This window comes from Centropristis striata, chromosome 4, assembly GCF_030273125.1.
Source record: "Centropristis striata isolate RG_2023a ecotype Rhode Island chromosome 4, C.striata_1.0, whole genome shotgun sequence".
NCBI classification, from domain to species: Eukaryota; Metazoa; Chordata; class Actinopteri; order Perciformes; family Serranidae; genus Centropristis; species Centropristis striata.
In genome coordinates, this window is record NC_081520.1 from 27497647 (window position 1) to 27510841 (window position 13195).

The following is a 13195-nucleotide window of genomic DNA, read 5'->3' on the forward strand; positions in this document are numbered from 1 at the left end:
GTCACCCAATTCTCCTAAACTTCCCTCTCCTGGCTTACTGCGAGGCCTCGTATCCAATTCACAAAGCTAATGTTGGCCACGGTTCAGTCCCACACGGCTGCTGAGGCTCTGCAAACACACACACACACACACACACACACAGAGAGAGTTTATTTAGTTCAAATGCATCACAAATAACAACAGAAATGTTCTATTAAATAAAAGAAAATCTACAACACGGTTACATTATTATCCAAGGTCTTACATTTTATTTGAATGGTTTTATTGAATGTCGTGTCAGAGGACAGACTCATCCTTTTCAGCCTCTACAGTGTTTACAGAACCATTGCAGACCTCAGGATCTTTAGCTTCAGTTTAAAGGACTTTATGGACCCAGAAGTCCAGTCATGGACTATCAGCTCTGATTAACGGACGTTTAGATCCGAATATTAAATATCTGGTCAGACTTTCAGTCAGCAGAGAAACTTCAGGTGGATGAATGCACAGAATGAACTATTATGTGCATCATTGAAAGCTGATTATAGCTGTTCTGAACGGACACAGTGGAAGGTGGAGGGGCAGCCCAGCTGTCTCAGAGACAGAAAAGCTGCAATTACAGCATCCACTCTCAGACAGACAGTGTTTCCTGGAAAGCATTCATTGTGCTGCACTCAGCTGAACACAAACAAACATGTTGACAGAAAGAGAGAGTAAAGATCACGCCCCGCATACTTTCACTGCTGGATTCTTGGTTTGTGAAAATGACATAAACTGTATCCTGCACTGACAAAGAGTGGAGCCCAGAACACCTGAGCTGCAGCTCTGAAGACGGACGCTGGCAGCTTATAGTGATTTTAGGTTTCAGAAAGTTAAAAGAAAACGCTGGCCTCAGTCTCCAAATAACAGCTTCCGAGGCTCGTATGGGCCGGGGGCGAGGATCCAGAATCCAGAGGACTCGCTGCTGCAGCCAGCTGGTCAATGACTGACATCATGGTCACTGCTGGCTGGGTGCTCCCTGGTTCAACAACATGCAACATACCTGCAGTTTCTGTTATTCCATCTGAACCATCAACCAAAATCTGTTTCTGAAAACATTTGAGGCAATGTACTACACGGAACTACGAAAGGGAACATCTGGTTTAAGCAGACATAAGGTGTCTTGTTTTGAAATGAAATATCACGAGATGTCCAGTTGTTGAGGAAATTCTTAACAGACGACAAGAGTTTCTTAGAAAGACATGACAAGTATCAAAAAACAGATACAATACTGAAGATAACAGGTCCTTAGTCCGAACAGCAACTTCGCAGTTTTTCTATTCCTGTTACTATATACCTAATGTTCGTGCGTAAGGTCTCATGATTTCCTGTTTTGTTCTCAAATGGTGCTTTGGGATTTTCGAAATCAGAGCTGCTTTTATCTTACAGAGAGATTGTGGTCAAATTCTGTGTGTTTGTCAAATCATATGTGATGTATTTTTAAACTGCTATATGTCTGATATTTTAATACATTTTCAAATTAATTTGCGACACAGTATGGGTTGGCTGCTGCGTCACCATCCAAAATTGACTAATTGGGACAAGCCCAACCTCTTGTCAGGGGTCCAGCTGCTCATCGCATTTGGCCATATTCTTTCAATAAATGGTAAACTATATTCAGTTGTTTTGAGTCATTTGTAAAAAAAAAACAAGTCTAGAACAAAAGAACCAGGGCAGAGTGTGGGAGGCTTTAAGAGCCACGGCTCTAACATGTTTTATGCAAAAACGTCAAGGCGAATCTGCAGCACTTTTTTTACCCCAACTTTGTTTATTGCTTTTCTTAACAAAAACAGACAACAAGAAAGACCATACAGGTGACAAAACTGAAAATAGTTACAGTGAGACAATTTTGTGACACAACATATGCCGACATTGAAGGGTAATCAAGAGCAATATGCAAATATATATGTATATTAAAAAAGACAAAATAACAGTAGGAAAGTAGAATAAAGATTAAATAAATAAATAGAATAAAAAAACAAAACACATGCAACACCAGTCAGTAGAAAAAACAGGATAAAAACAAAACTTAGCTTCTCAACCAACTGAAAAAAGGCCCCCAAAGTTTCCCAAATTTATTTGAAGACCCTCTTAAAGAAAAAAAATGATCTTTTCCAGTTTTAGGAAATAAAGAACATCTCTGATCCAATGAACAAAGGAAAGAGGAGAGGGAGATTTCCACTTAAGCAGAATCACTCTCCTTGCAACAAGAGTATATGTATGTATGTGTGTGTGTCTGTGTGTGTGTGTGTGTGTGTGTGTGTGTGTGTGTGTACATATGAGTCTCTTTCTGCACTAACCTCCCTCCAGACTCGCCACAACACTCCCACGATGCACTGTGCAGCTTCACCTCCTGCTCTCCACAGGATATGAGCAGAAAGTGATGCCCTTACTCAACAAAAGCTAGCCTGGGTATACCCATGCTGCCTTGTGTTTCGAACTTCGACGGAAGTTTTCTTACAGATCCAACATGGCTGCAGCAGACACGAAGCTCTCTTTCGATCTAGCTGTAGACAGTGTTCTAGATAGTTTAGAGCCAAAGTTTTAAAAGAAGAACAACGTTTGGCTTTACACTCCTTTATCACCACCAAAAAGGATGTTTTAGCCTTGCTTCCAACAGGATTTTGCAAAAGCCTAATCTACCAACTAGCCCCGTTAGTGGCTAAGCTAATGGGGTTTAGCAAGACCCCGGCCGTTGTGGTTGTCTTGCCATTGATTGGCTAAGAGCTAGGTACAGACGCTTATGATAGACATTCGTAGCACACAATATACGGCTCCGGATGATCGTAAACCACACTTCCTCTACGGAAAAATGAACAGGTAGTACCCAGACTATATCTCATTTGTGATATATAGTCTGGCATACAGGCTAACCAACAGCAGCTACAGAGATCTGATTCAGAAAATATTCTTTGACAAAGTGTGAAAGGGTGTGAAACAGTTCTTCCGATCTTAAATCAGTGTTTTAGTCTCCATTCAGACCGAAATCACTGACAGTGACTGTAACAGCTGCAGTATTTATATGAGCATTTATTAGCTTTAAATTTAAAAGAAGAACAACGTTTTAAAAGTTTTAATTTTTTAAGAGGTGTTTTTAAAAGAAGAACAACGTTTGGCTTTACACTCCTTTATCACCACCAAAAAGGATGTTTTAGCCTTGCTTCCAACAGGATTTTGCAAAAGCCTAATCTACCAACTAGCCCCGTTAGTGGCTAAGCTAATGGGGTTTAGCAAGACCCCGGTCGTTGTGGTTGTCTTGCCATTGATTGGCTAAGAGCTAGGTACAGACGCTTATGATAGACATTCGTAGCACACAATATACGGCTCCGGATGATCGTAAACCACACTTCCTCTACGGAAAAATGAACAGGTATTACCCAGACTATATCTCATTTGTGATATATAGTCTGGCATACAGGCTAACCAACAGCAGCTACAGAGATCTGATTCAGAAAATATTCTTTGACAAAGTGTGAAAGGGTGTGAAACAGTTCTTCCGATCTTAAATCAGTGTTTTAGTCTCCATTCAGACCGAAATCACTGACAGTGACTGTAACAGCTGCAGTATTTATATGAGCATTTATTAGCATATAAACATATTTTGTTGGTGACAGGTTTGCAAGAATAAATTGCAGCTAATGACTTCCTAATATAAGGATGAAGCAGAATGAAGCAGAATGACAGCAGCATGATGACGATAACCTCCATCATTGACACAGGATTAAAAACACACACAATCCTTTAAGAAACCCCCTCTATCTGTCTGCTGAGCTTTATTTTCCCTGATCTTTCTGATGTCTTCTGCTTGTTCCTCTCCATTACCAGTTCACTCAGGGGTTACACTCTGCTGCTGAACTCTACTCACCTGCCTGAAGTGATGAACGTCTAGAAATGGATCTTTTCCACTGATGTGCTCATTGTGAGTTGATGTGTGTGAGAGCGCAAGTGAAAGATAGAAATATATATGTGATTTCTCTTTGTTATTCTGAGGGTTCATCAATAACTCAATAACTCGTTCTATTGATGCATACAACAGCTCGCTCTCTCCTCCTCTCCAGCCTCTGATCATCAGTCTGATAATAAAGTAGCAGTGTATCGGTGCACGTATATATATATGTACGGGTCAAAATTTACAGTATAGATGTTACTATCGTTAATAATATTAAAATAAAAAAATAAAATACAAATTTATTTGAGAGATGTCTTCTTATACCCCTCAGTAATAGTCAGCTAACATAACAACCTTTTATTAGGGCCTCGGGGCAATCGCACCGAGCACTGGTCCCATACTGCAATAGCTGTAGGGACCAGTGCTTGGGGCAAAGCGAATACGAATATGAAAGAATATGAATTTTGAAAAACTGCCCAAAATTCTGCATTGAAATGAATGGGACGGCGGAGATTCTTAAACGTCTGTTCTTCCAGCATAATTTCACCTAGAGACTCCATTTAAACTTTGAACAGTAGACACAAGTCTTGTGTATCGGTGTATTAATCCACGTTTTGATAGGTCATATAGTTTTTTATCAATCCCTGTTCAATGACCATGATCATTTTTGGAGAAATTCTGAGATTATAATGGGTGTGTATTGCACAGAATGTTCGTGTCACAGTGTGTGACATCATCGCCAGAGTGTAGAGGGAGAGAAGAAATATATTATATAAATTTGAAAACTGAGCCCCAGGCCGCAAATTTCACTCTACAGAGATCATTTATACATAGAAATGTAGGAAAATTTGTCTTCTCACTCACAGTCCTCTGGTAAAGCTGTCAGAGTTATAGTTTGGGCGTAGGACGCACAGATGCGCCACCAACACGCGCCAACAGCCTCATTGGCTCCCATATTAAAAACGCAGGAAGATTTCAGAAAAAGGGACATTTAACAGTTTTTGTAGATCGCTCTAACAAAGCTATTTTTTAATTTTTCTTAAAAAAAACCATATGTAGACGTTCAGGAAGAACTCAGGACGCTCAATGTGAAGTCGGATCAATAATAGGTATTATGGTTTTGCCAAAAATGCTTTCTGTTTGACGCCAGGTGTCAGGTAATTCTGTTGATTGCTTTGATCCGATTGCCTTTGATCTTTGATGTGATTACAGTTACAGATACACACACACAAACATGCGCGTAAGCGCGCACACTCCTCACACATGCATATATATGCTTCAAACACACACGTGCACACACACACACACACACACACAGGTAACTTTATGTGATTTTAATTACACACACACACACACACACACACACACACATAAACACACATACACACACATTTTAAGGTTAAAGGGCATAGTTTGAAATCTCTGAAGAATATCATCATAGTGTACACGCCGGCAGTAGCCCCCGTGGCCCTTTCAGAATTTCCCCAGGGGAAATTTTCTAGTTTATTTACATAATTCTCTTGAGGTTCATTTTAACACTTTTTAGGAGCACTTTTTAGGCCACACCAAGTATATTAAAGCTAATCTTTTCATAGATAAGGAAGCCAAACAAGGTAACCAAGAAGTAAGAAACAAATTGGATGATAAATAATTGTTTTGAGGGTATTTTATGGATCATTTAAGACACGGGTAAAAACCGACCCGCTAACACCATGGATAGTAAAAGAAAGCTAACATAAGAGGAAGGTTAAAGAGTCACTAAAAGTCCTTTGTTTCAGCAGAAGAACAATGCATATGGGTATTTAATATTGTTGTTGAAGGATTCAGGTCCAAATCTTGACATTTTTGTGCAAAATATAGGAATTCTACATGATTAAATCTGTATATTTCTTGCCACGTTCGAGCATTGAAGCACTCCAACCCAAGAGCCATCAGAGAAATGTTTGTTTTCCTGCCACCTGTAGCTGGATGTGTGTTTCTGTCCTTCAGTGTCCAGCCTCTCAGCCTCTCTGTGAGAGCAGACGTCTCGCTCTACATCATTTAAACGCCCATTATCCAGGTGACATTTCCACTGGTGTACAGCACATTAAACAGCACAACTGCAGGATCTCTCCGGCTGATTTACGACTCTTGTCACTTCGGCATCAGGGAGAAATGTCACCGCGGTCACTCAGCCGCTGATGGATGAAGTGGACCTGCAGTCTGTGTGACGAGAGCTCGTGTGTGTTAAACATGTACAGACTTCTTGTCAGTCAGAGCAACGGCTCCCCGCTTAGCACCGACTCTTTGATTCTTCTCCCATTCTAACACATTCAGCGAAAAAACAGTCACCTGCAGCTGGTCACACAGCAGACTGTCACCATCTTCTCTCTCCCTGACTCTGACTTAACAGTTTTCATTAAGTGGGTGGGTAATTTTTGCATCTTGGTAAGTTTTGCAGCAGCAGCCTGAAGCAAAGTGATTTCAATCAAAGAGGAAACTTTTGTGGAAGAAAAAAAGAGACAAAACAAATCATGCAGTATGGCTGTGACATGCCCTTCAATGCACACACAGAATAAATCTGGGTTATTAACTTGGGTCATATTATTCACTACTGTCAGCTATAATGATGTCGTAATATTCAAAATTATCGCCAAGATCTGGCAACATGTCATCAGTGCACTGAAGTTCTTCCAATGTCTTTTTAAATGTACCTCAAAATAAAACCTGGCTGCAGAAACAAATACCTGTGTTAGTGGTGAGTCGTATATGAACGTTTGGTTCACTTTAAACTAATCTTTTCTATGACTGGGCAGTAATGAGTCTCAGAGAGAGATTGGTTCCCTCGTCAACTGGCAGCTGCATCAGCTCAGTCAGGACAGGAAACAGAAAATATTAGTTCACTCAGCTATTTGTCCTCAAGTTAGAGTCTTTGGTTCTTTTGTCCCGTGACAGCTGCCTAGTCAGCCTGTTCTCCTGTCAAAAACGTTAATATAGGTCATGTGTATAGGCAGCGAAATCTCCGTAATTCACTGTCCGCTGCCATCTTGCTAATGTAGCAGTGATTGTCAGCCAAGTGAAGTTTAAAAGGGCGGATTCCAGTGTTTGGTTGGACGCTGGAGTGGTGGGTCGAACAAGTGACAGACTTCCACCCTGGAGATCAGGGTTCGTGTCCCGTGTGAAAACAAAAGAAATCCATTTATGTGAATCACGTTTTTGAACGTAACTTAGGTTTTTTACGGAACTTGCGGCGGTCCCTTGTTACTACTTCACTTCCAACATTTATGTACATTTATTTCCTGTTTAAACTGTCTTTATAACGCCTTACCATGAGTTTTTTTGCCCTAAACCTAAGCTCAGTGGTTTTACAACATAAATCCACAGAAACTGAAGCCATTTTTACAACTGCAGACCATACGTGTGTGCTATTTTTAGAACGTGCCATTGTGCTAAGAGCCGCGCCGCCATACGTGAAATTGTGCTATGAAACGTGAGCCGCGATACGTCTATATAATTTGTGGTACTGACGCACGACCTCTTCTGCCTTTTATGTTGGAGAACTTGTTGGCCTTGTCACTGTAGAGGAGCTTAATGATTCATTCACGATGCAGAACACCTGGTTTGACCTGTTTGGGACATTTGTGTACTAAACTTTCTCAACTGAAGCAAACCATGTTTCCTTCAGTGTTTGAGAACAGCACTTCTTCTTTACATCGGCCGACTGTCCGATAGTCAGTGACCCGAGTCAGTAGAAACACTAGAACTTCACAACACTAACCTGTGTAAACATATAAAATCCCAATCCTTTAAATTATTTATTGGATAAATGGAGTCAGATACGTTGAGTTTTTCAGATGTTTGATCTGAGGTGAAACAGGTTCTCTGAAGGTCTCTTATAATTCTGTTGCCACCAGGCATCGTCACCTAATGAGGCCTACAATGAGGTCATTACACACACACATACACACACACACACACACACACACACACACACACACACACACCTGTCCCTCTCTCTTACCAAGCTAACTTCCTGCATTTGTCTCTGTCTGGCATGGAGCCCAAATTAATTGGGCAGGACGTGTCCTAACGAGGCGATGTAATGAGCTGACCTAACGAGGAGCGTCCTGCCGTCTGATGGCCTCACTCTTCTCCGCTCCAGCGATCCAACCTCATTTCTGTCTCTGCACCGGACAATGACACAACGAGCCGTCCGTCCCCTGGAGTGTGTCCGAGCCGGAGTAACGTCTGACGACTCTGTGCTTCAGCGAGCAGGACGTCGACGCTCTGCTGTGACCTCAGAGGTCAGAGTGGCAAGTGTGGGACATGTGTTTACATCTTTGCAGGACAGACTGCTGCAGAGAAGAGGCTCACATTGGTTGAACTCTGTCTCCTTGTCCTGTGAGAGTGAGAGCTCTGTCCGCTCAGGATCTCAGACAGAGGACTCTCTCACAGATTGGCTGGTTCGGTCTGGGTGTGTCTGCATGCTGATTGGTGCATCACCATAACCTGCTGTTTAAAAGTGCCATATGGTACATCCCATGTCTCTTATTTTATGTCTCCTCTATCCTCGCTTGAACCGGAAGTTCTTTCGCGTGCGCCATCCAAACGACCATCCCAAAGCTCTTATTTGTGCTCAGAGGACAGAGGATAGAGGAGGCATATCGGAGGAGCCACAAGTGAGGATACTTGCGAGCATCCCATGCGGAAGTCTTTAAAAGGTGGCCCCGCCCCCTGACTGGTCATCAGTTATTGATTAGAAGCTGCAGCTGATCGGACTGATCTTATACATCACAACATCGTTGTAGTTCCAAACCGGAGTGAAGACAGATCACAGGTTAAACTCAAGTGTGTCCCCACAAGTTTTATATTTTATTTATATGATTCTCTATGTAGTTAAAATCTGTTTTATTGTGGCTCTGAACAACAAAAAGACCACAAACATATTTCTACATTTAAAATAAATTAAAAGAAAGATCACTCTAGAAGCTTTTTTTCCCTTTCATGATCTGTTATTTCCATCATTCATATTTATTATTATTATATATTATAAAAGTAAAAAAACAACAACAGTACAGGGTGAGAGTCTGTCCGTCAGCAAGAAACACTTTTACATTGTTTGTCATTTCCATCAGTCCCACGTGAGGCTGATTATTGCTGAATGTAGGTTTGATCTGAGTGACATCATTTACATTTTACCTTAATCATATAAACTAATAAAACATTGGCCGGTGTTCAGCAGACACAATCATGTTCTGGGATATGAAATAATGAATTTATCACCAGGATCATCTACTACGACACTGTATCAGGGCCATGAATGAAAATAAATAAATACGGACACAGGGGACAGGGGCCCAGCCACCATGGCACGCGTAAAAACACATAACATGAGGTGATGGTAATACATCACCACATTTCATTCGTTTCGACCTGCAGGATGTCTCCGCTTTTCCATGACTCACTCTGTTATGGGTGTTTTATCAGAGTGATTGTCCATAAGTGATTCGACTGTGCGCTCAACTCCAGCCTCTCGTCACATGGGGCGCTCTCTTTCAGACCCTACTCTGCTCCTTGCTTGACAGTTACAGTGCTTAACATTAGTCTCACCTTTTTTTCACAGCAGCAGGTTTATTGTTCAGTGGTGGTTCAGCAACATTGCCGCTGGTGCCACTTCTCATGGGCGTAGAGTTCGATCCTTGAGCCACACACTTGTCCGCAGATGGAGCAAGGGAAACCAGATGCCAGGGAGGTACCAGCTGCCCACTGGTGTCTCTGGGTGTGGTGGCACAAGTGACCTGCCAGAGTTTCAAGCTGCGTGAGAGGGATGTTCGCTCGCTTTAGGATGTCCCTGGTGTAGTCCTTAAAGCGCCGCTTTTGCCCTTCAGCGGATCGCTTTGCACCCATTAGTTGGCTGTAGAGGAGGTTGGTGTTCATGCATGCATATGGTGTGTCCTATCCAGCACAGATGTTTTTTGGCCACAGCTGTTTCCATGCAGATTGAGCCAGTGTTGCTGAGGATGTCTGTATGGGGGATACCGTCTTCCCAGGACAGACTGAGGATCTTCTGTAGGCAGCGGATATGGAAGGCTTCTAGGTTGTTGATGTGCTGGTGGTATGGGGTCCATGACTCTGCCCCATAAAGCAGAGTGGAGAGACATACCGCATTGTAAACAGCGACCTTGGTGCTGACCTTCAGGTTATGGTTTTCAAAAACCCTGCTGCGCAGGCGTCCAAAAGATAATGAGGCTTTATTGATCCGGGTGTGTATTTCTGTGTCAAGGGAGCAGCATGAGGACAAAGTGGAGCCAAGGTAGTTGAAGTGATCCACTGTACATGACCTCGGTTTTTTTAATGTTAACCTGTAGGCAAAAGGATTGATACAGGCTGGATATTGTGTTGAGGGCGTGCTGCATCTTTGTCCTTTTGCGGGCCTGGAGCTGACGGATGTTGAAGACCCAGATGTTTTGGATCAGGAGGTGCAAGCGATGCGTGAGGATGTATCCCCCGTGTTTGAAAACCTCTGCAGGGATTCCATCGGGTCCAGCGCTTTTATTGTTCTTCAGCCCTGCAATGGCTTGCCGGATTTTTGAGTAAAGTGGTGAGGTGTCCAGGTGCATGGTTAGTGGCAGGTCTGGGAGTTTATCCAGAATATGTGGGTCGACAGGATTACTGTGATTGAGGAGACCCTCAAAATGATTTGCCCAACGGGCAAGAATCTCGTGCTGATCCTTGAAGAGCGTGGACCCGTCAGCTGATCGGACTGGGGCAAACGACTGCTTCCTCGGGCCGTGCAATGCTTTTTTGGCATCGTAAAAGCCTTGAGTGTTATGCCAAGTTTTGGATCTCTTGCGCCTTTTGCATCCACCAGGTGTCCCCCATATCCGGAGGACTCGCTGGGTTACAGTTCTTGCAGCAATAAAGGTGGTTTTAAGGGTGGGAGATCCAGGGCAGGACAGGAGAGCCTTGTGGGCCTCATGTTTGGTTTTCAGGAGTGACTGTATCTCAGCTGAGTTACAGTCAAACCAGTCCTGGTGACGTTTCCTTGTCTGACCAAGCGCCTCTGAGGCTGCGCTATGAATAGCCTGGCACAGAGCTGGCCAATCGGCTGATTCCTCCGGGATCTTTTCAAGGTTTTCAGCAAGGAGCCGTCGAAGGTTGTCTTTGGTGGTGGGGCTGTTCAGCGCCGTACAGTTTCTTGTTTGGAGCTGTCCTCGGGACGCGGGGTTGAATGCTCATAAGTAGTTTGGATCTGACCATGAGGTGGTCAGTCCAGCCCTCAGCTCCACCCATGACACGGGTGGTGAGGACATCTTGTCTGTCCTTTTGACGGACGATCACGTAGTCAAGGAGATGTCAATGTTTTGAACGGGGGTGCTGCCAGGTTGTCATAAGCCTGTTCTTCATCTGGAAGATGGTGTTTGTAATGACCAGCTGGTGCTCTGCACAGAGGGAGAGGAGTCTGAGTCCGTTGTGGTACATTTTCCCCACTCATGCTGGCCAATAACTTTACTCCATACCAGGTGCTCCGTGCCCACTCTAGCATTGAAATCTCCCATGAGTATGAGCCTGTCCGTAGCCATTGTATTCTGTAAGATGGCATCAAGAGCTCTATAGAAATCCTCTTTGATATTATGATTGGCACCAAGAGTTGGTGCATATGCACTGATGAGCGTGGCGAAGCATTCCTTTGCCAGGGGAATGCTGCATGTGATCAGTCTTTCATTAATGCCAATGGGGGATTCCGGTATGCGCTGCAGCAGTTTAGTCTTCACGGCAAAGCCAACTCCATGGTTACGGCAAGAGCCTTGGGGAGGGGATTACATGAGGGAACCCATGACGACCTTTGTCTAGCAGGAGTTGCAGGGGGCTGCCGGTGTCTGGTCAGTTGGACTCCGCCTGTGCCTGTCCCCAGGTACAGGTTTGTCTTTGGGGTTTGCTCCCCTAGCCACCGTACCCTCCCGAGTTAACCCACGTGGCTGTGGGGTTGCCTTCTTCCGCCTTCCCAGCCGTTGTGGTGGTTCTCATACCCATCATCTTCTCTCCTTGCTTCCTCTCCTTGTTTCCTCTTCTCTCCTTGCTTCCTCTCCTTGTTTCCTCTCCTCTCCTCTCCTTGTTTCCTCTCCTTGTTCACTCAAACCGTTCCCTGAACCAGCGAGGCTTCAAACATCATCAATGACGACTCTTGCCCTTAAAGAAACAAACCTCGATACACGCTTCATAAAAACCTTCCCGGATTTCTCAACAAATGCTCTGAAGCGTCGGCCCAGTCCGTCCCATCACTAGTTTGTTGGTTTGTTAGGGACAGATCGTGGTCTGGGTCATGAGATGCATTAAATGACACATGGACACTAAATCACAGAATTATTGTGCCACTAATCTGATCAGGATAGCACATTTTTCTAAATAAGTGGAAAATGTTAATGTCAAATAAATGGTATTTATTCATAAATTAATGAATAAACTCATAAACACTCATAAATTGGGTGTATTATTTCACAGGCTTTTTTTATTATGTGCAAATGTCATTAAAAAAAGAGAAATAACTTTTATGACAAAAATAGTTTTTTTTATATTATTATCTAATTGCTTAATGTTCTTGAATGTTAAATTATAGTGAATTCTACATAAAAATACAAAAAAATAAACATCATATTGCTGAATGTAAAATTAAGGAAACTTTCTGTTTTCTGACAGTAAAACTTTACATTTAATGTAAAAAAAAAAAAAAAGTTTTAAAAGAAGTCACTTACCATCAATTAAAGTCAAGATATCTGTAAAATAATACTGTGATTTGACAGTAAATGTTTGGCAACTTTTGCTGCCAGACTTATTGCAATTTTTTTTTTTTTTTTTGTGCAGTTATTATGGAGGAGCAAATTAAATTAGCACATTTTTCCAAATAAGTGGGAAATGTTAATGTTCCAGGGATTTGAGCCACAAACCTTCTGACTAAACATGACAAAAGGAAGCTGGACATCTAAATATATTGGTAAATTTGCTGATTTGGATAAAGTTTGACTGATGAGGATGAGAGAGGGGAGAGATAACGTTTAGAGGGCTGAGAGGAGAACAATCTGTGGCTCTGGGTTAATGGAGGCATTTACAGGACATATGGTTCATCACTGATCTCTGACAGAGAGAACAGCTCAGCCAACAGGACATAAGGCTGTAAAATGTGAGCTAGGCTGGTTATCCAGCTAAGTTGTTGTGTGACAGATGGTTTGTTGGAGCTCAGTCGCCCCGAGGCCGCTCCGATACAGGAGGCGTCCCATTCTGTTGGCGCTGCTCCTCTCAGCTCTGTCCTGTTGC